The sequence below is a fragment of the Megachile rotundata genome, chromosome 7 (genome assembly GCF_050947335.1).
Source record: "Megachile rotundata isolate GNS110a chromosome 7, iyMegRotu1, whole genome shotgun sequence".
Lineage (NCBI taxonomy): Eukaryota > Metazoa > Arthropoda > Insecta > Hymenoptera > Megachilidae > Megachile > Megachile rotundata.
The window spans coordinates 12,003,018-12,026,813 of record NC_134989.1 but is presented as its reverse complement, the minus strand read 5'-3'; the positions used below and the strand labels follow the sequence as shown (position 1 = coordinate 12,026,813).

Here is a 23,796-nt window from a genome sequence, read left to right as displayed (position 1 = left end):
CGGTAATTATATAAGTATTAGCATTATCTGGAAACACTTAGGGTCGTTTATATAACTATTAAAACGTTGTTAATATATACTCATTATTTCGATTTAATTTTAGAATTTATATCTTGAGTAACATGTACATTACATATGCACAATGTACGAGATAATCATAAAAAACATGAATGAGTTTGGGGTCCTCTTTTAGAATTTCATATTTTACATATGTAGTATTAGAATGAAAGTACTAAAAGTTCTAATTCTTCTATTAAAGATACAATTCCTAGAATTACAGTAATCGTATTGCAATGAATTTTATTTCAATAAAGAAGAAATAATGCATTTGTGTCATAACAATACTATGGCGACAACCGTGCGAACGTCAGCGGGTGAAAGAGTGGAGGTTCGAAAGTTGCCGCCACGGAGTCTCTTAGTGCGCACGCGCAGGAAGCATCGCACCGCGTTCCTATTGGTCGACGCGCGAGTCGACCGCTGGAGCGAACGCGCGCTCAAGTGCCGTACTGATCGCCTCGATGACAAGGCCGTCAGTTACTGTTCGTGCACGAATGCGACCAAATACCCGGGTATCTTGGCGGGTTTTCGCTCGGAGCTGCGCTCACGAGACCAGCTCGGGAACGAGAAAACGGAGGTGACGTTTCTGCCAGGAGAAGGAAACAGTGAACGTTCGATATCGAGAGCAACGTCCGACAAGGATCAAGCAGGAAGGACTAAGCGTACGTGACACTAGACAAGTGGAAACCTGTCGAACACCTGGGGCTGCACTTTAGTCCACCTTTGGCCGCGCACATAGGCAGACGATTGTCAGGTTAGTGATAGCCGTAAACGATGCGTCGGCGCGACTAAGCACGCGGTTTCTCCGTCTCGCTTTCTCCCGTATCCTCGTCACGTTCACGGAAATTCTGTCAGACTTTTTATCGAATAACCCTCGATTTCTCGTTACTCGCTGTCGCGTAAACTCGAGCGAAAAGCTCATCGTTCGAACGTGACACTTACGGTGCCGAATATTTGACAGTAGACTGACAGAAATTCGATTGTACGAGGTGGACTGTTCGGGACGTGGATCGTTATCGATGCTGCCCTTGTTTATCTCTGTCTCGTTTTCGTTTGAATCGCGGGTCGAACAGTGGGTACCATGTTGGCGTTAAAATATTCATCGAATTTGGTGTTCGATAACGGCAAGGCCCGTTTTTATCGATTGATTTCGCGACCAATCGGACGTGCGTCTTCTGCTATCAGTTATAAGCAAGGATCGACGTCTTTAGACGTGTCCATCGACTTTGCAAGCGAACGTAGCGGAAGACCCTCGTCGCGACCTTGATCGGGGAGCTGGTATAGCGGTATACTCGAGCCGCGCGCGTCGATAATTCCTGTCGTGCATTCTCCGTCTCGTATTCGTCGTCTTCGCGCCAATCCGCTTGTTCCCGTCTCAGCTGTGCATCGGTGCCTGTTTACAACGTGCTTCTTCGAACCCGATTATCGTAGGGTTGCAAATGTACGAATAAATATATTCTTTACGAACCTCTTTACTTCGCTTGATCCTTCGGAGAGAACGTTCAACTTCTTTCATTGAACTCAATATCATGCACATGTATTTAGATAAATGTTACGTATCTCATTAGTACTATTACTGTCCCGTAATTCCACTTTGCTAACTGTGCTATTATTCCACTGTGTCATTATACTTTTATGCTCCTATCTACCTTACTATTTTTAGTGAACTTAAACATTGACTCATAGCCTGATTACAGCTCGTTCGGGTTTCTCGAACTCTCAAATCCTAAAATACCTAGATTCACCCCTCATTACAATTATATTTAAATTATCAATCTAACCGTTTAATGTCAACTATAAAAATGGCAAATCCCTTCTTGACAAATCAAAAGATTAAACTCGCTAGCAAAACGGTCGTCGAGTGTTTATCAGTTTGACACCGGTTCAGGATAAACCGAAGATACGTTGAAAATATTTACGTATCCTTCTACAGTGTTCGTCCAAGTGAAAGGTGTATTGTTAACGAGAGATTCGAATCGTTCCACGATTGTGCAAAAGATTGGATATATAAGGTTAACCTTACTTACAAGTAAGCACTAGTTATCTTATAGAGCAGCGATCAAACAATAAGCTGAATAATGTTATTCACGGGCAACTGAATAACTTGCAAAGTTCTGTTTCGTTTCATTTGAAAAGTTCGACGTACCTAGTACACCCTGTATCAGGGTTTTCATTTGGTCTTATAATAGAGCCTGGTAAAGAGCATAGTTGCCATTGTACGAGTTCAACAAAGGGAACGTTGCAATCGTAATGGACCGTGATGTCCGTGAAGCTCTTAGAAAACGTGTAATTAATCCAGGCCAGCTATGGCGAACGGGTTGATATAACTTTAAAAGGATCTGATTTTATGATTAACTCTTTACCGAATCAAATCACAGTGATCTGTATACATTCAACTCTCAACGTTCTAATTTATGTAATGGAACGCATTTATACAATTTTTTGTCTTTGTCTTATGTTTACGTTCTTATGTCATTTTTTTAATGAGGAAACTTTGTACGGTACTTAATGCAGTCTCTTGTTATATTGCCATAAGAAAAATTGTAGAAACAGTTTGTAGGGTTGACAATGTATTGCATCTTCATGTATTGTAATAGTGAAAAAGTGTTAATAGAGTGTATGAAAATTTGTGTGATAGAGTGAAGCGGCGATATAACGAGGGTCCAGTATAATTTAAATTATGTGACTTACGTGTGATACGACAGTGTGCTGCACCGCTAATATAGGTAAAATTGCATGTAAAGGAAAATTCGCTGAATCGGCGATATAACGAGAGTCTGCTATAATTTGAAGTAGGCGGTAAATTTAGTAAATTTCTGACATACAATAATCAGAGAGAGTCATCGACCACAAGTGAGACTCCATGTATTGAAAATTCGAACATTTCATTACCGTGACAGTCCACGGATTGAGAGTTCGAACAATTGGCAATATAACGAGAGTCTACTATAATTTAAAGTATGCGATCTTCATAGACTTCCTCGTATTTTGATTAAAAAAGAGTGCTATTTAAAATACTTTGTACTCCGTGTAACAATTAATACCGGCAATATAATGAGAGTTTACATCGTGTTTAAATAATTAATCCCTAAAGGAACTGTAGTTGTAACATTGTAAAATTTGAATTTAATCCAAGTCAAAGGGGATAACCGCATAATTTTGCCATCGGGGTTGCGCATATAAATAACATTAACCACGCCGCTGATGAATTATATCGCGAGCGATGCCGGGTCACAAAACCGTATCAAATGATTTGCCGTTCAATCTTTAATCGCGCCGTTATCTTGCGTTTTATTTATCCTCCGTCCAGTCGGACGACAATCTTTATGCATTATTGCCCAAGCCTCGCAGCTAATGGCACTTGTCACGCGATTTAAAAGCATCGCCAACAACGCCAGTCGACCGAGACGTTTCTTTCGATGCGTATCGATCGAACGGCCATTACGCACTCCATTTTTCATTACTTTTTTCCGTTTCGAACGACCGTGCACGGACTAACGATGACCGACGTTCCAGCGTTTCGTCCGCAACAGAATCCACGACAGTGTGACACACCATGTGCGTCTTCGAAACCATTACGTGTACACAACCTATGACATATGTGTTCTAAAATATTCGATGCTATAAATGACGTACGCTGTATGCCCTATGCTATTTGATACAACCTGTGACGCACCAGTTGTGTCTTAAATAATTGATGCAACCGAAGATACGTCACAAGCGTCTTAACACTTTCGATATAATCAATGATGCATCTTATGTCTGCGACGCCAACTGATATAACAGATGTGACTTCACTGTGTACTCGAGTTAATCAATGATATATTGCATATAAATTAAATTATTAATTCGACGTAACTGGTCACACATCGTACGTGTTGTTTGTTTTAAGTTTAATGTACTCAGTGACACACCATGTGCGTCCTGAAAGATCCAATGTATTCAATGACACACCATATGCGTCCCAAAAGATCCTATGCATCTATTGACACACCATGTGCGTCCTGACAGATTCAATGTATTTAATGACACACCATGTGCGTCTTTAAAAATCCTATATATTCAATGACACACCGTGAGCGTCTTAAAATAACCGATGCATTCAATGACACACCATGTGCGTCCTGAAAGATCCAATGTATTCAATGACACATCTTCTGCGTCCTAAAAAATCCAATGTATTCAATGACACACCATGTGCGTCCTAAAAAAATCCGATATACTCAATGACACACCATGTGCGTCGTAAAAAAATCCGATATATTCAATGACACACCATGTGCGTCCTAAAAAAATCCGATATACTCAATGACACACCATGTGCGTCCTAAAAAAATCCGATATATTCAATGACACACCATGTGCGTCCTAAAACATCGGATGCTTCCAATAACACACCATGTGCGTCCTAAAACATCTGATGTATCCAATGACACACCATGTGCGTCGTAAAAAAATCCGATATATTCAATGACACACCATGTGCGTCCTAAAACATCGGATGCTTCCAATGACACACCATGTGCGTCCTAAAACATCTGATGTATCCAATGACACACCATGTGCGTCGTAAAAAAATCCGATGTATTCAATGACACACCATGTGCGTCCTAAAACATCCGATACATCCAATGACACACCACGTGCGTCTTAAAAGATCCGACACATCCAATGACACACCACGTGCGTCTTATAAAAACATATTTTAATTTAACGTTAATTCGAAAATGTGTATAAGTTTTGTTTTATTCATAATTGATTACACGACAAACATATTAAAATCGAAAGTCATAAGAGGAAGATTGAGAAAGTAGATTGTGAAGTATGATAATGGAATGCAGCTTAGGCAACTCTGAGTCATTGAGTAATTATCCTGTGCAGCGTACGAGAATCGATAGTTTATCTGAAACTGCAAGAAACTCGATAACGTAGCTATCGACTAAACGGTTTCATCTTGAATCAAGAAAATAAATATTTGCAAAACCTTGATAAATGAAAACTTTTACAGGAAACAAAGTTTTCTCGTAGAATCTTCAAGTACGACGTATTATACATTAATTATTTACGGTGTTTTTTTTACAACGAGTGTCGCGGAGTAGAAGTTCTACTCTCAGAATTATTGAACTGTCGATTGCAGAACTTCTGGCATAAATATACATGTGTTTCGTAGAACCGGACCCTAGTACAGGAACTATACCGTAATGTACCACGGGCATATCGCAATCAAAGAGAAAATTTAATCCATCAGAAATTATTGCTTAGATAGTTTGCACGGATTTATAGTACCAAGTTCAACTAACGCGAACTCTCGTAAAATACAATTCTATTTAACGAAGTAACCTCCATTTCTCAGCTCTGTTCGGACAAGATTAATATAAATTCTGTCGAATTATCTTAGAGCTCGCACAAAGTCAACCATCGACTCACGTTCTCGTGCAATTTTAAAATCCATCGAAACGACAGGAATAACCAGATCGTGCTTTTCATCCCCGATTCTCAATTAAAATCGAGAAGACGAAAGTTCGAATTCGGTGTGCAGAATAATTTACATTAACGTCTAAATTCGTCGGACTCGTGATCCCGTTTAATTGAATGCACATCGATCCGTGCCTGTTATGCTCTGATTAGCGCCTACCAATTGACGTTCGAACACACGAGCCTCGAAACGTCGAACCTTCTTCACTTCCTCTCGTGTTACGACATATGTATCAAATGTATTCAACTCTCGATTCATTCGTTCTTTTTATTACGAGACGACCTAAAAGAGTCATTTATATTTCCAATTAAAATTTATTACGTTCGTCACGTCAAACGGAAACAATTTTTAGTTAAATTTGTTTTATTATATTTTTATCGCACATTTATATTCTTCCCACGCGTTATACGGCGGAGTGTACTGGTACGCACAGTATTTTATCGATTCGTATTTACACGCGTTTCCAGCTAGTTGTATATTCAAGTATTTATGTTTCTGTACTCTATTTTCGACTATACAACGCGTTATATCAACGAAGTATATTTTTGCAGGCACTGGAGACATGTATTTTGTAAAATATTGCATTGTAGTTTTAAGATATATTTTTGTGTTGTATTTTCGGTACGTATTTTAACGTGCGTTGGGTTCGCAGTGCGTTATATTTGCGGTGCGGTGGAATTTCCGTGCGTTGTATTTGCAGTGCGTTGGAATTTCCACGCGTTGTATTTGCAGTGCGTTGGAATTTCCACGCGTTGTATTTGCGGTGCGTTGGAATTTCCACGCGTTGTATTTTCGGTGCATTGGAATTTCCAAGCGTTGTATTTGCGGTGCGTTGAAATTTCCACGCGTTGTATTTGCAGTGCGTTAGAATTTCCACGCGTTGTATTTGCAGTGCGTTGTCATTTCCGTGCGTTGTGTTTGCGGTGCGTTAGAATTTTCACGCGTCGTAGTTGTGGTGCGTTGCGTTTGCAGTACGTCAGAATTTCCACGCGTTGCACTGGCGGTGCGTTGAAATTTCTACGCGTTGAATTTGTAATGCGTTGAAATTTTCACGCGTTGCACTGGCGGTACGCTGGAATTTCCACGCGTTGAGTTTGCAGTGCGTTGGAATTTCCATGCGTTGTATTTGCAGTGCGTTGAAATTTCTGCGCGTTGAATTTGCAGTGCGTTGGAATTTCTACGCGTTGAGTTTGCAGTGCGTTGGAATTTCCATGCGTTGTATTTGCAGTGCGTTGAAATTTCCGCGCGTTGAATTTGCAGTGCGTTGGAATTTCCACGCTTGGAATTTGCGGTGCGTTCGAATTTCCACGCGATGCATTTGCAGTGCGTTGGAATTTCAACGCGTTGAATTTGCGGTGCGTTCGAATTTCCACGCGTTGGAATTTTTACGCGTCGTATTTGCGATGCGTTGCGTTTGCAGTGCGTCAGAATTTCCACGCGTTATACTTGCGGTGCGTTGGAATTTCCACGCGTTGTATTTGCAGTGCGTTGAAATTTTCACGCGTTGTATTTGCAGTGCGTTGAAATTTCAACGCGTTGAATTTGCGGTGCGTTGGAATTTCCACGCATTGAATTTGCGGTGCGTTGGAATTTTCACGCGTCGTAGTTGCAACGCGTTGTATTTGCAGTGCGTTAGAATTTCTACGCGTTATGTTTGCGGTGCGTTGTGTTTGCAGTGCGTTGTAATTGTGGTGCGTTAGAATTTCCACGCATTATATTTGCAGTGCATTGTGTTTGCAACGCATTACAATTTCGATGCGTCGTATGTGCAGTGCGTTGAATATACGGTGCGCTGTATTTGCAGTCCGTCATGTTTACCGTGCGTTGTATTATCAAAATTTATCACTTATTCGCCTCACAAAATTAATAAACCGATGCAAGCGTTAACATTTCATCAGTATATTAAATCTAACAAAGTCGTTAGTTAAAGCACACAATGAAAGGTACCCGCAGTAATAAACTAATAACCATGGTTCATTCTCAAGATGCTACGGGTTGGCCACACTATGCTGGCCGATCTATCGCGATAACAGGGGTCACGTGTTTGATAATTAGGTCATGCATTTTCGGCCAAGCTCGTTTACCGCCTTTACATCGTACTGAATCCCTCCTCTTTATCAACTGCGCTCCGTTCAAAGCATACCAGTCGATGACTTGGCACGGCATTAATTAACGAATTTCATCGTGGCACCGTGTTGTACAGTGTGGTTTCCACGTACCCGTCCTATAGGAACACGGGATCCGTGAAATTTATCGATCATTCCGCGGTAACGTATTGAAACCCGTTAAATAATCTTCCAACGCAATTATCGACGATTTTGTGTACGAAAATTTGCTGTCTCGTTATACATATGGAAAAACATGCAACCGATCAAAATATACTTCCACACAAAATTTTATTATACATAAACGAAAATTTGATGTCTTTTTAATTCTGAGGCTTTCTCTTCCAGGCATCGAGTTATTCTGTTTGTTTCAATTTCACGAAAGGTTGCTTTTAACAAAGTGATTTTCCATATATATGTCAAAGCGATATTTACGTGGATCTCCAGTTACGTCACACTGTTTCGCGCAATTTCGCTGAAAGCAACGAGCGTTTTTTCTTTCGATCAGGCATTTAATTTCCTTTGTAAATAATTTTAATCAGCGCATTAACATTTTCATTCAAAGCGTCGCATTTATTCGAAAAAATGATTCGGCGTTCTTTTGGTCACGCTTCTTTGACGGTTCACGTGTCGATCCCGGATAATCCCCATCGAATTTCGTGATAAAAGGATACCTTTTTTTCCCGCCATTAATTATTTAAGCGAGCTGCAACGAACATGTCGAGGATTTCATAATTCAGGTCACGCGTATCTGTACCCGTTATTGTACTCGGGTCTCCACCATTGTTTCGATGGATACTTTCCGACCGATCACTCCACAACGAATCGACAGTGTCACCGACGTCGATCGATACAGCTTTCGATTCCCTCGTCCGAAAAATTTGGAAAACGTGTATTTGACTGTTTTGCTCCGACCTTTGACATTCGTATTTATCGACTCTTATTTGTTTATTTTACAATATCTATGCATTAATATATCTTTTGGTCCAAAAAATTTGGAAGAGGTCGTTTATTTGACCTCAATCGGAACCTTTGACATTTGTCGAATATTGTAAATACGGTTTTCTGATATCTTCTGATTCCAAAATTTGTTCCAAGGAATATGTAATTTTCGTGAATATTTTGGAAATCAATATTGGAGTGTGCTTTATATGGAAATGTCAGCATTTGATAAATGACGTTTTGTACAAAAATATGTAGGTGTTTCTGATGCTTGTGAGGAGATATACAAATGTACATATGAAGCATACATGTATACATATGTGTACATATGAGAGTGATATCACGTTGTATAATTCAGTATATAAATATACTGATGATGAATGTACGATATTAGTGAACAATATAGGCACTAATTATATCTATAAGATACTACTCTTGTCATATGTGAAAACTTGTCATATGTAATATGTGATACATAAATATGTGACTCTACGCAAAGGTACATTTTATAATATTAATTGTACCCATATGATAGTAACCAAGTAGTATATGAATACATGACGCTTATCATGATCATATGAGACTAATAAAAAACTACATAAATATGGAAGTTAAACTTGATTCATTAGCAAGTACATATATTAAAAATTTGATAATAACTAAGTGGTATATGAATACATGACGCTTATCATGATCATATGAGACTAATAAAAAACTACATAAATGTGGAAATTAAACTTGATTCATTAACAAGTACATATATTAAAAATTTGATAATAACTAAGTGGTATATGAACACATGCTTATCATGATCATATGACACTAATAAAAAATTACATAAATATCAAAACTAAATTTGATTCATTAACAGGTATATATATTAAGAATTTGATAGTAACCAAGTGGTATATGAATACATGACGCTTATCACGATCATATGAGGCTAATAAAAAACTACATAAATATGGAAGTTAAACTTGATTCATTAATAAGTACATATATTAAAAATTTGATAGTAACCAACTATTATATAAATACATGCTTATCATGATCATATGACACTAATAAAAAATTACATAAATATCAAAACTAAATTTGATTCATTAACAGGTACATATACTGAAAATTGAGTAACTAAAAATAGTTATTAAATAAAAATTTATCGTTTCAATTGTTCCCCTTTTTCCGACACCCACAGTTCGTGACTAACAGAAAGCAAAGTGTCCATTTTGGTCACCGATGAGAATCAAGGATGGACACCGAGGTGGAAAGTGTCTCTGAATGGCGCAAGTCGATTTCGAAGAAGTTTCTTTTCTCTCCAACTTGCGATTCCTTTTTTCTCCTTTTATTCTTTGTTGGTATAAGAAAGAAACTCTTTGGGGCGAAGATAAATTTGGCGAGTTACTGACAAGAAGAATGAAATTGCAGACAATTATTTGCAGAAAAGGGACGATTAATGTTGGTATTTAGTGGGTGTTTGCGGATAAAATAGATTCGCGTTTGAAACGCGAATACGATGCTTTTGTACAATTATGAATGTTTCTCTTTTGGAATAATTGTTTTGTATTACATTTATCTCTTTTGGAAATGCACAATTTAGAATTTCACTTTGTTAAATTCTCTAGAAGATAGTATACTTACATCTGAATGTTCCTATATGAGAATATTCTTAGATTTTCATTATTACTAGATATTAATATTCATAGATTTTCGATATCCTTAGACTTTCAATTTCTTTACCTTTCCAATCTCCCTAGATCCCAATCTTCCTAGATCCCAATCTCCCTAGATCCCAATAACCCTAGATCCCAATACCTCTAGATCCCAATCTCCCTAGATCCCAATAACCCTAGATCCCAATACCTCTAGATCCCAATCTCCCTAGATCCCAATCTCCCTAGTTCCAAATCTCCTTAGATCCCAATCTCCCTAGATCCCAATCTCCCTAGTTCCAAATCTCCTTAGATCCCAATCTCCCTAGATCCCAATCTCCCTAGATCCCAATCTCCCTAGTTCCAAATCTCCTTAGATCCCAATCTCCCTAGATCCCAATCTCCCTAGATCCCAATCTCCCTAGATCCCAATCTCTCTAGATCCCAATATCCCTAGATCCCAATCTCTCTAGATCCCAATATCCCTAGATCCCAATATCCCTAGATCCCAATCTCCCTAGTTCCCAATCTCCTTAGATCCCAATCTCCTTAGATCCCAATCTCCCTAGATCCCAATCTCCCTAGTTCCCAATCTCCTTAGATCCCAATCTCCCTAGATCCCAATCTCCCTAGATCCCAATCTCCCTAGTTCCAAATCTCCTTAGATCCCAATCTCCCTAGATCCCAATCTCCCTAGATCCCAATCTCTCTAGATCCCAATATCCCTAGATCCCAATCTCTCTAGATCCCAATATCCCTAGATCCCAATCTCCCTAGTTCCCAATCTCCCTAGTTCCCAATCTCCCTAGTTCCCAATCTCCCTAGTTCCCAATCTCCTTAGATCCCAATCTCCCTAGATCCCAATCTCCCTAGATCCCAGTCTCCCCAGATCCCAATCTCCCTAGATTCTAGTATTCCTAAATCTCCAAATATCCCTAGTTCCCCAAATATCTCTAAATCCCCAAATATCTCTGGATCTCCAAATGTCTCCAGATCCTCAAATGTCTCTGTATCCCCAAATATCCCTAGATTCCTATACAGCAACATCGCAGAATTCTTAGACCATAATATCCCTAGATTCTTCGACCATAGATAACTTGTATACCTATATTCCTGTATCACTGTATACTAAATTTCCTCGTGAAAATGAAGAATAGTTGTAAAGGTAAAAAATCGACGGAGAAGCGAGCGATGATAAATAGAAAATGAGAGAAGTATCATGTTTTCCGCGATTCTTCTACCTTTCGACTTCCAGATCCTCCGGATGCTTTTCATTTCGCGTTCACGCGAGATACGGCTATAAAACGATTCTTCGTATCTCACCGCGCGTTCCTCGTAAAACTAAACCATTCCGTCAGTCATGAAATTTTTATCCCATAAATCATATTTCCAATTTCTACCGCGAGAGAACAAACGATTTTCTCGGAACACGGTCAGCCACACCGCTTAAACAAACAACTCCATTCAGTATTTGCCTTCGCGTTATCCGTGTAACCTAATTACAACTGAAATTCCCTGTAATCATCGATCTCATTGAACACGATTTCACGCACATTCAAAGCGACGTTCGTCAACGAATTAATTACAAATCAATCAACGCGATTGCGTAGAATCAACATGAATGAACAATCTTCGACCGCAAAACGGTCCAAATTCCATATTGCCCGGGGCGAGATCGCCAAATGGAATAACAATTATGTAATAATCTTATTTATGTATGCAACACGGAAATCGTGTTGATGCGGGATAAATTAGGACAATTTTAATTGACCGCTTTTGTTGAATCGATATATAGTTACACAACAATTCTTTACGATTCTCTAAAATTGTTTCAAGAACTCCAGCGGCTCCGCGAACAAAGCTCCTAACTGCAATTATTTCCATCCAATGCAATTTACCAGCAATTTCACAGGTAACTAGAAATAGTAATGCGACTACCTCGAAGATTAACCAAAAAAAGAGATAACACCTTGCTAACTAACTTCCGTGAAGTGGAAGAGAAACAAGTAAATCATAATTACACCTTAGTTAACCTCAGCCCGTTGCTCGTTCGCCCGGTCAAATTAACCTGAATTTAAAGGCAAACAAAAACGAGAAAGAAACGGCTCATTAATAAACTGTACGCGATAAATTCATCTCATCCCCGTTGTGTGCCTCCCGTTGAAATATTCCGTTGCGAAAGGTTCTTCCCTTTTTTTTTCATTTATTCGCGAACCTGCCGCACCGACGTGGCTGACGATAATTAAAAAATTCAATTTCGCGTGCTAACGCCATCCCACGAAATTCCAGTTGGTCGTAACGGGGACCAAAAATAAAAAAAGGGAGAGGAGAATCGGGGGAAAAAGGAACGGAAAGAGGATGAGATTTTCGCGTGCTCTTCCGCGCGAATGCTAGAAGATTGCAGAGGCAGCTCGAAAGCTGAAGCACCGCTTTCAAGGGTCCTCCAGAGTCACCAGAGAAAATGTCGTTGCAACAGCAGCTCTCGCTAATTAGAGAACAATCAACGAGACACTTGCTCCGGACACCGTCGTGTTTTTAGCCAATTTTGGACCTGAAGATACCGGGGAACGTTTCGCTGTGGATTAAAACGATTTTAAACGAATACTGCAGCTTAAGGAATAGATCGGTTTTTCGTGGAATTATTTTCAGAGTATTCTTCATTTGGTTTACGCAGTTTTATAATTCTAATCTCAAGGTATATGATTATCCTGACTGTACGATTCTGATAAAAAATTACAGTAATGATAGTAATCGTACCTGTGCGATAGCAATCAAAAAGTTCATAAATATATGATAGCAGTCATGGATACATGATAGCAATCAGAACACGAATATATTAATTCGCGGTGCGTTGGAATTTTCACGCGTTGTATTTGCGGTGCGTTGGAATTTCCACGCGTTTTATTTGCGGTGCGTTGGAATTTCCACGCGTTGTATTTGCAGTGCATTGGAATTTCCACGCGTTGTATTTGCGGTGCGTTGAAATTCTACGTGTTGTATTCGCAGTGCGTTAGAATTTCCACGCGCTGTATTTGCAGTGCGTTGAAATTTCCACGCGTTGTATTTGCAGAGCGTTAGAATTTCCACGCGTTGTATTTGCGGTGCGTTAGAATTTCCACGCGTTATATTTGCAGTGCGTTGGAATTTCCACGAGTTGAATTTGCGGTGCGTTAGAACTTCCACGCGTTGTGTTTGCGGTGCGTCAGAATTTCCACGCGTTGCACTGGCAGTGCGTTAAAATTTCCACGCGTTGTATTTGCAGTGCGTTGGAATTTCCACGCGTTGTATTCGCAGTGCGTTGGAATTTCCACGCGTTGAATTTGCGGTGCGTTAGAATTTCCACGCGTTGTGTTTGCGGTGCGTCAGAATTTCCACGCGCTGCACTGGCGGTGCGTTAAAATTTCCACGCGTTGTATTCGCAATGTGTTGGAATTTCCACGCGTTGTATTTGCGGTGCGTTAAAATTTCCACGCGTGTTATTTGCAGTGCGTTGGAATTTCCACGCGTTGTATTCACAATGCGTTGGAATTTCCACGCGTTGTATTTGCAGTGCGTTGGAATTTCCACGCGTTGTATTCACAGTGCGTTGGAATTTCCACGCGTTGTATTTGCGGTGCGTTAAAATTTGCACGCATTGTATTTACGGTGCGTTGCGTTTGCGGTGCGTCAGAATTTCCACGCGTTGCACTCGCGCTGCGTTAAAATTTCCACGCGTTATATTTGCGGTGCGTTGGAATTTCTACGCATTGTATTTGCGGTGCGTTGAAATTTCTACGCTTTGTATTAGAGGAGCGTTGAAATTTCCACGCGTTGTATTTTGCAGTGCGTTGGAAATTCTACGCGTTGTATTTGCAGTGCGTTGAAATTTCCACGCGTTGAATTTGCGGTGATACGATTATCCTGACTATACGATTCTAATAAAAAATTACAGAAATGATACTAACCGTATGTGATAGCAATCAAAAAGTTTATAAATATACGATAGCAGTCATGGACATATGATAGTAATCAGAACACGAATATACTAATTTTAGCCACATGATACTAATAAAAAAGCAACTTAACATAACTATACAAACGAAGAATACTAAATTGTCACTCTTGTGTTCGTAAAAGTTTCGCTAAATTTTCGAAAATATTTTCCATGTCCTTCAATCGAAACGACACGCATAAAAAGGCTGCTCCGTTTCCGCGTAAAGCGATCGGCCGCGTTAAGGAGCTTTCGAAGCCGTGGAAGCAACCGCAAGCCGAACAGAACATCTTGAGGGGTTTTCTCGCGCGTAATCGATACTGGTTTGATAACATTCCTCGGGAAATGTCGGGTCAACGATCCGACATAACGTTCCAGCCTGTCGGCCAACTCGTGCCAGCTCCGTGCTTTCTTCGCACCGATCGTTTGGCATCGAGCTTTGAATCGCGTCTGATTTTGCTTTGTTCGGTCACGGTGATCTTCTCTATCGACGATTTAGGTCGACCATTATCTCTCGCGTTAACGTTGTCCTCGCATCGAAGAATCCCTTCGTGTCCTTGTACGTCGTGTGTTAGCGTGAGATCATGTCGGATCGTTTACGATGTGACGATCAAAAACGAGGCGGTTACCGATCTTAGTGCTGACGTTGTGATGGTTGATTATTTGGATATTTTTGGATGATGGGATTTTGGGACATTTGGACCTTGGGACTATGAAATTTTTTAATTTTGTACTTGCTTTTTGGGATAAGTAAGGTTTAGAATTTAGGAACTTCGGAGCTTACAATTTTAGAAGAAATGCAAGTTCGAAAAATCCCTAGATTTACAAATTCTAGATCTCACATTCCCCAGAATATAAATTACCTAGGTCCCCAATTCGTTAGATCTCAAATTGTCCAGATTCTAAATTCCCCAGATTCCAAATTCCCCAGATCCCAAATTCTCTAAATTCCAAATTCCTCGGGTCCAAAATCCCCTAGATCCGAAACTCCCCAAATCCCAAACCCCGTAGTTTCCAAATTCCCTAGGTCCCAAATTTCTTAGATCCCAAATTCCCTAGATCCCAAATTCCCAGATCCCAAATTCTCTAAATTCCAAATTCTCCAGATTTCAATTTCCTGGGGTCCAAAATTCCCTAGATCCCAAATTCCCCAAATCCCAAATCCACTAGTTTCCAAATTGCCTAGGTCCCAAATTTCTAAGATCGCAATTTTCTCAGATCCCAAATTCTCCAAATTCCAAATTCCCTAGATTCTAAATTCCTCTGGTCCAAGATCCCTCAGATCCCAAATTCCCCAAATCCCAAATCTCCGAGTTTCCAAATTCCCTAGGTCCCAAATTTCTTAGATCCCAAATTCCTCAGATCCCAAATTCCTCAGATCCCAAATTCCCAGATCCCAAATTCTCCAAATTCCCCAGATTTCAATTTCCTGGGGCCCAAAATCCCCTAGATCCCAAATTCCCCAAATTCCAAATCTCCGAGTTTCCAAATTCCCTAGGTCCCAAATTTCTTAGATCCCAAATTCCCAGATCCCAAATTCTCTAAATTCCAAATTCCCCAGATTTCAATTTCCTGGGGTCCAAAATCCCCTAGATCCCAAATTCCCCAAATCCCAAATCCACTAGTTTCCAAATTGCCTAGGTCCCAAATTTCTAAGATCGCAAATTTCTCAGATCCCAAATTCTCCAAATTCCAAATTCCCTAGATTCCAAATTCCTCAGGTCCAAAATCTCGTAGATCTAAAATTCCCCAAATCCCCTAGTTCCCAAATTTCTTAGATCTCAAATTTTCCAGATTCCAAATTCCGCAGATCCCAAGTTCTCCAGATTCGAAATTCCCTAGTTCCTAAATTGCCCAAATCCAAAATTCCCTAGATCTCAAATCCCCAGATAAAAAATTCTCCACATTCAGAATTCCATAGATCCCAAATTCCCCAGATTCGAAATTCCTAGGTTCCAAATCCCTAGTTCATAAACCTTTAGATCGCAACCGTATATCGTTTGCCATCACAGATAAAAAATTATGAGAACACAAGATAATGCTATAAAATTCGTTCACCTTATTATTTTACAAATTAAATAATAAATGTCGCCTTAAACCGTGGGAAGGTTATTTCGAACCGTGTAAAAATGTATCTCGGTACGGTCCGAATGCATCCAAGTTAAAAATAGAAATTAATTTAAAAGTTGAATGTAAATTAGCGTGGAAGTAGCGAGCGAGGTTGTGCAATGTTTCGAGCCGTTTTCTCGAACATCCGCCTAAAATCCTCCGCGTTACAAAACTTTTCTCTTCACCGTCCTCCTTCTCATGATAATTCTTTTTTCGATGTTCCTCACCGGTGCATAATTTATTCAAATACGCCTCGTTCATTCTGAGCAAACACTTCGCCTTTTTATACGCTCCTTTGTCCGTTACTTTCTTACGTACCTCTCTTCCAAAGGATCTCGAATCGTTTTATTGCTCGAAATTCTAACAAACTCGAAGATAATATCGATGAGCTCACTGGGATACGATTTTAAGTTACCGCTGATTATCGCAGGTTTTTAGTGTGTACACAAGGTTTCGTGACAATAAAATCCGTTGCTCGAACCGAGGACGGTCTCGTGTTTTTAAGAATTCGCGTGCACGAGTAGCGCTTTTTCATTGAATTTTTTACGATGTTCTGGAGATGAAAAGTGTGTGCAACATGGACGGTAACGCTTGAATTTTTCAACGTAAATATACTGTTCGTGGAAGAAAAGGCTGAAATTAGCACTTTGATCGCCGCAGTAGAAATAGACTATCCGGTGGGGCACATTATTACATGGATTATTCAACAATTTTTTTATTAATTTTTTAGCAAGGCGCTCTAATTGCCGGCTCGAGTTACTGGGAGTTATTGTTAGCTTTATATTTTAGGTCATTTTTGTAGATCTACTTTCTCTTAGTTTATTTGGTTTCATGTTTTCAAGTTTACCAATTCAAAAAATTACAAACTTTAGTATTCATTTTCTTATGGAAGAATGATAAAAAATTCAGATGTTCAAATATTTAAATTTTGAAGTATAAAATTTGTTCATCTTCAAAGTTCTAAAATTGCAGAATCAAAAATGTGAAGTTTCTAAAATTTTCAGATTGCAAAATCCAAAAATGCTGAAGTTTTAAAATAAAAAGATGAAAAATTCTAAAGTCGAAAAATGCAATTGACACAGCGTGATTGTTGAATCAACGATTGCACGGTGCCATGTAACAGTTATTCTCCTTTCATTGACGAGCAAACGAACACGATTGGAGAAGGATTACGAAATGAAATCCATTGTAGTTACTTCAGAGAAGAATCGAAGTTCCATTGAGAACTACAACCATTCTGTACGATATACTGCAAACATTTTGCAACAATGAAATCCGTGAGAAGCCCGATACAGGAAATGGTGTTTATCTTGACACGGAAACTACGAACCATTCAGCTAACTTAGAAGTCGTTTCATTAGATTAACAGTGCAGTGAACTGTTCACGTACGACGTAATAGAATATCATCAATTTAAGCGTATCAACTTTTCAACAATTTTTATCGTGGTTATCGAAAACTGTATTGATAACTCCTTAATCGCTTCGGTTCTTAAATTATAACATTTACAATTATCAATTCTTCTGCTTTGTTAATTCTGCAAGTCACTATCAATTCTAAAAATTAATAAATCCCTAATTTCTTGATTGTTGAAAGGTCTCACTAACCACATATTCAAATTCTGGAAATAGCAAGTTTTAAAATTGAAGAGTTTTTCAATTCCTTAATTTCTAATTCTTCAAATCTTGAATCTGTCAAATATCGAATTGCTGAGGTTCTGAATTCGATGGGTCACAAGTTCTCTGAATTCTAAATTCCCCAAATTGCAAATTCCTTAAATCCCAAGTCCTCCAAATACAAAATTCCCCAAATGCCAAATCTCAAATTGCCTAGGTTCCAAATTTCCCAAATCCCAAATCCCAAATTCCCCAAATTCCACGTTCCCAAATCCCACGTTCCCCAAATCCCAAATTCCCCAAATCCCACATTCCTCAAATCCCAAATTCCCCAAATCCCACGTTCCCCAAATTCCACGTTCCCAAATCCCACGTTCCCCAAATCCCAAATTCCCCAAATCCCACGTTCCCCAAATTCCACGTTCCCAAATCCCACGTTCCCCAAATCCCAAATTCCCCAAATCCCACGTTCCCCAAATCCCACGTTCCCCAAATCCCACGTTCCCCAAATCCCACGTTCCCCAAATCCCACGTTTCCCAAATCCTAAATTTCCCAAATCCCAAATTCCCCAAATTCCACGTTCCCAAATCCCACGTTCCCCAAATCCTAAATTCCCCAAATCCCACGTTCCCCAAATCCCAAATTCCCCAAATCCCACGTTCCCCAAATCCCACGTTCCCCAAATCCCACGTTCCCCAAATCCCACGTTCCCCAAATCCCACGTTCCCCAAATCCCAAATTCCCCAAATCCCACGTTCCCCAAATCCCACGTTCCCCAAATCCCACGTTCCCCAAATCCCACGTTCCCCAAATCCCACGTTCCCCAAATCCTACGTTCCCCAAATCCCACGTTCCCCAAATCCCACGTTCCCCAAATCCCACGTTCCCCAAATCCCACGTTCCCCAAATCCCACGTTCCCCAAATCCCACGTTCCCCAAATCCCAAATTCCCCAAATCCCAAATCCCCCAAATCCCAATTTCCCCAAATCCCATGTTCCCCAAATCCCAAATTCCCCAAATCCCAAATCTTCCAAATCCCAAATTCCCCAAATTCCAAATCCCCCAAATCCCAAATTTCCCAAATCCCAAATTCCCCAAATCCCAAACTCCCCAAATTCCAAATTTCCCAAACCCCAAATTCCCCAAATCCCGAATTCCCCAAATCCCAAACTCCCCAAATTCCAAATTTCCCAAATCCCAAATCCCCCAAATCCCAAATCCCCCAAATCCCAAATCCCCCAAATCCCAAATCCCCCAAATCCCAAATCCCCCAAATCCCAAATTTCCCAAAATGCCAAACTCCCTATGATGCTAACGATATTAATGAAATAGACAATATTGGCTACATTATTGATATTTACAATAGTGATGAAACCGATGGAGCTGATGAAACTGATGAGATAAATGAAATTGCAAAACTCACTGAAATTGATATTAATATTACTGCCATTGATACTGACATTGATGTTATTGATGCTGATACTAACATTGATATCAATACCGATACTAGCGTGTGTACTGATATCAATATTGACATTGTTATTGGTATCAGCATTTTATTACAGAGCTCACCGTTTTACCGTAACAATATAGTAATACATATTATCGCATATCAGTGATAAAAATTGAGATACCATTTCTTTTTTCATCGTAAACATAAACAATTATCAACTATAAAATCCAGAATTTTCAAACAGATATCTTGATGCGATAAATTTTCACTCGAATAGTTCTCATCCGTTGAGACTCTTCGGTGTCGTTGAATATCATAGCTGAAAAATTCCTCAAACAAAGACAGCAAAAATAGCGGAAAAGCAAACTCGGCGTTAATGTTTGTTCGATAGACAAGCCGTAATGCGGTATGTACATGTTTCTGCGTATCGAGCACGCTAAACGGTGCGGAGAAAGCAAATCCACCTCTTCGAACAGGATGTTTTCGTGAAACCCACGGCAAAATCGGACATGTAATACGTCGCAGTGACTATTACCGGTACAAGGATCATTCGAAATGACGCGTCGTTTACGTCAACTTCCAGAAAGCGGCGATTCCAGAAACAATAGATCGTACTCGCTTTGGCACACAAAATGAAGCGGAAAATACTACGATTCCATCGGGGAAAACAGCAGGGGATTACCGGTTTGCTATTTTAAGTGAATAATAACCGGTAATCGGTCGCTGATAACGATCTCTTGTTTGGCTTCTTTTCGACGGCTCGGTGATATTTTTTGAAACAAAGATCGCGCTGTGTAGAACGCAACGACGCAGTTAAATGATCAAGGGAATGAGTCATTTGTATTTGTTGCACGAGAAAAGAACATTATGGCGGTGGAACAGCTGTGGTCGAGGATTATCAATCAAGCTTCGTGATCATCGTTTTCGTGTATGCGTATTCATTTGATAGTTGCGGTCTTGTTATTAACAAGTTCGAGCACCTATGTCAAATTTTTTACTTCAAAAACATTGGGTATTCATCATTAATTTCATCAGTCCTCAGTTTCAATACCAATTGTAACAGGAATATCAATAACAACATCAATATTAATAGAGAATTTTATTTCTAGCTCACGATTTCACATACAGGTACAGAATCTTGAAGATTTCGTGATTTCCTTCGTCTTCCGAAGGCAATCATCTCTGACGGAAAATCGTTCGATCGCATTAAACGATAAATATTGATGACTTCAAAGATATCCGTCGATTGCGTCACGGGCGACGACTATTATTTTTCCACACCATCTTCGAGATTGAACATCTCGTTGAAAGGTCGAAAATAATTGATTACGACATTAAACGGTTAGGAGAATTCCGATTGATCAGAATCGATTCTGTCCCTCTTGGCCTCTTTCGCGCTCATCGAAATTCATTTTTGCCGCGAACAATCGTGCAATCTATCGACTCTTAATTGCCAATATCAACGAACCTATTAAGATAACGCGAATCTAGCGCAAAATGCTCGATGGCGAATCGTTCGTTAAATCTGCATGCTGAATGTTTAATTAAGCGGAGACCGGTTTCAGTTAGTACTTCAGTGTAATGCATTACTTGGTGGAAATTTTTCCGTACTAAAGACGATTATTTAGAAGTGTCAGTTTTATCAAACGCTCGATTATTCATCAGGGTCCGGAATCATTCTGAAGTTGCATTTCATGCATTGTCCCGACGTATTATTTCTTTTAATTGATGAATCCAAGTTTTCATTTGTTTTTCGACGTACAAACAATTAAATTATTGATTTATGGCGATTGCGAAAGAGAGATCCTGGAGCTGGAGAGCAACTTTGTAAACACACGGAATGAAATATCATCCCTTATGAATAGATCGCGAATGTTTGTGCACTTCATGGCATATTGGACTCGCAAAAAGCGTGCAAACTATGCGCTGCTTATAATGGAACAAAACGAATTGTTTACAGTGCGCAAAATATTAGGATCAAGACGACCCTTTGAGTGACCCACATCGAAAATAAATTTGCACAAATATGAATGAATTTAATTCCAAATATCCAAACTCTATGAAGTTTATTTTTTCATATCGTAATCGATTAGGATTTGCGAATATTGAAATTAAATACGATTTACTGCTTAAATAAATTGAATTGCAGAGAATTAAATGACAGTGAGGTGGAACGATTGCAGCGATCTCCGGACGAAATAGAAAAACTGCAAAATGTGCACGGTGTGAAGTATCGTTCGACAGTAATCTTATCAAAAGTCTTATCTGAATCCCGCGTTTAATCCTATTGTCCCCTACTTTTCTCGTGTCAACACGTAGTTCTTTGACGATCACGGTTTATGACCAGACAAGGCGCGTTCCCAACCTCGAACCCATTAATCCTTTTGCAACCTTGTAGACCCCCATGTATCCGAGTACCGAGTATTTCTGTATTTCTTTTAGCAAGCTTTTTATATCTCTAATATCTCTAGTTACCGACATCGTTATGTACCGACAGTTTAATTTATCGATATGTCTATGTACCGATATCCACATTTACTGTTATACTTATATGCGAATATTTTTATATACATTGATATTCCGATGTACTAATGTTTTTAGATTTCGTTATCTGCAGGTACTGATATCCTTAGATTGTAATGTATCTAGATATCGATATTCCTACGTGGCAATATACCTAGAGTGCGATATATCTAGATACCGATATTCCTACGTGGCAATATACCTAAATTGCGATATAGTCATGTAACGATGTCCCTAAATTATGATATACACACGTTTAGACATGCCTAGATGCAAATATCCCTAGATCCCAATATCACTAGATTTGAATACCCCTAGTTCCAAATATCCCTAGTTTCAAACATCCCTAGGTTCCAAGTACCCCTAGTTCCAAATATTCTTAGTTCCAAATATCCCTAGTTCCAAATACCCCTAGTTCCAAATATCTCTAGATTCCAAACCTCTCTAGTTCCAAATATCTCGAGTTCCAAATATCCCTAGTTCCAAATATCTCTAGACTCCAAACCTCTCTAGTTCCAAATATCTCGAGTTCCAAATATCCCTAGTTCCAAATATCTCTAGATTCCAAACCTCTCTAGTTCCAGATATCCCTAGATTCCAAACCTCCCTAGTTCCAAATATCTCGAGTTCCAAATATCCCTAGTTCCAAATATTCCTAATTCCAAATGTACCTAGTTCCAAATATCCCTAGATTCCAAATTCCCCAAATTCGAAATCCCTAGATCCAAAATTTCTAGTTCCAAATATCCCTAGATTCCAAATTCCTCAGATCCGAAATCTCTAGATTCAAAATCTCTGGTTCCAAATATCCCTAGATCCAAAACCTCTAGTTCCAAATATCCCTAGATTCCAAATATCTCTAGTTCCAAATATTTCTAGTGCCAGATATCCCTAGATTCCAAATTCCTCAGATTCGAAATCCCTAGATCCAAAATCTCCAATTCCCAATATCCCTAGATTCCAAATCCTCTAGATTCGAAAACTTCAGATCTAAAAATCCCTAGATCCCAAATCCCTAGTTCCGAAATCCCTAGATCCCTATACCCCTAGATTCCGAATCCATCAACCATAAATTCCTAGATCTCGATACCTTTAGATCTAAAATCCCTAGATTCCGATATTCTTGAAATTTCTCCGATTGCTACATCTTCAAAATTCGCATATTCCCAAAATTTCTGTATCTCCAAAATCCCCATATCCTAAAAAGTGTGTAGCGGTTAATTCCTGATGTGGTGAGTTAGTTTCTGAAGCTTCGAAACCTTGATATCAATATTCTTGCAATCAACGAACCATCGTCAGAAGGTTTGACGTAGTTAACTGGATGAAAGTATTGAATATTTTTTAAAAAACGATGATTCAGCGTTAAGGCAATCGATGTAATCGTATTAAGCAGCTAAATCATTGCCTCTTACGTAATGTTGTTATACAATATTGTAATACGTAACCTTCGTAGACACTATCGTGTTAAGAAATCTTTTTCTTATTCGTTATATATAAAAATCGATGTCCAAACTAAATGGTTTAACGCTCCGATCGAGATTCCAATATCGGTCTTGATTTAAGTCACGGAGCTTCTTCGATGCGGCTGCTCCTGCAGAAGTTTATGTTAATCGCAGAGATAAAGAAACGATCGCGGACATTAATTTTCAATTTGTACGCAAACGTGTTTGGAACACCTGTTAATATCGAGATAAGGAGACTATGAATTACAAGCGCAAAAAAAATTGTTATGTAAAAACGACGGAGGTGTATAAATGTCCAGAAATACCATCATTTTATATAATTATAAGAGATACGTTTATTTTTATCGCGCTATTGTGTAAGAGTTTTAGAACAAAGTTGTGTCTTGTGTTATCGATTTTATCAATCAGTGACTTATCTGGAAAACTTGT

At 39.2% G+C, this 23,796-nt stretch overlaps 1 protein-coding gene across 1 annotated transcript in view; it reads left to right on the top strand.

The window, feature by feature from the left end:
• Nucleotides 1-670: 670 nt before the first annotated feature.
• Gdap2 (ganglioside induced differentiation associated protein 2) overlaps nt 671-23,796 on the top strand; it is a 67,717-nt gene continuing 44,591 nt past the window's right edge. The window contains exon 1 of the mRNA XM_003702999.3: nt 671-811. The gene's annotated coding sequence lies outside the window, so the exon portion shown is untranslated. The remainder of the gene's footprint in view (nt 812-23,796) is intronic.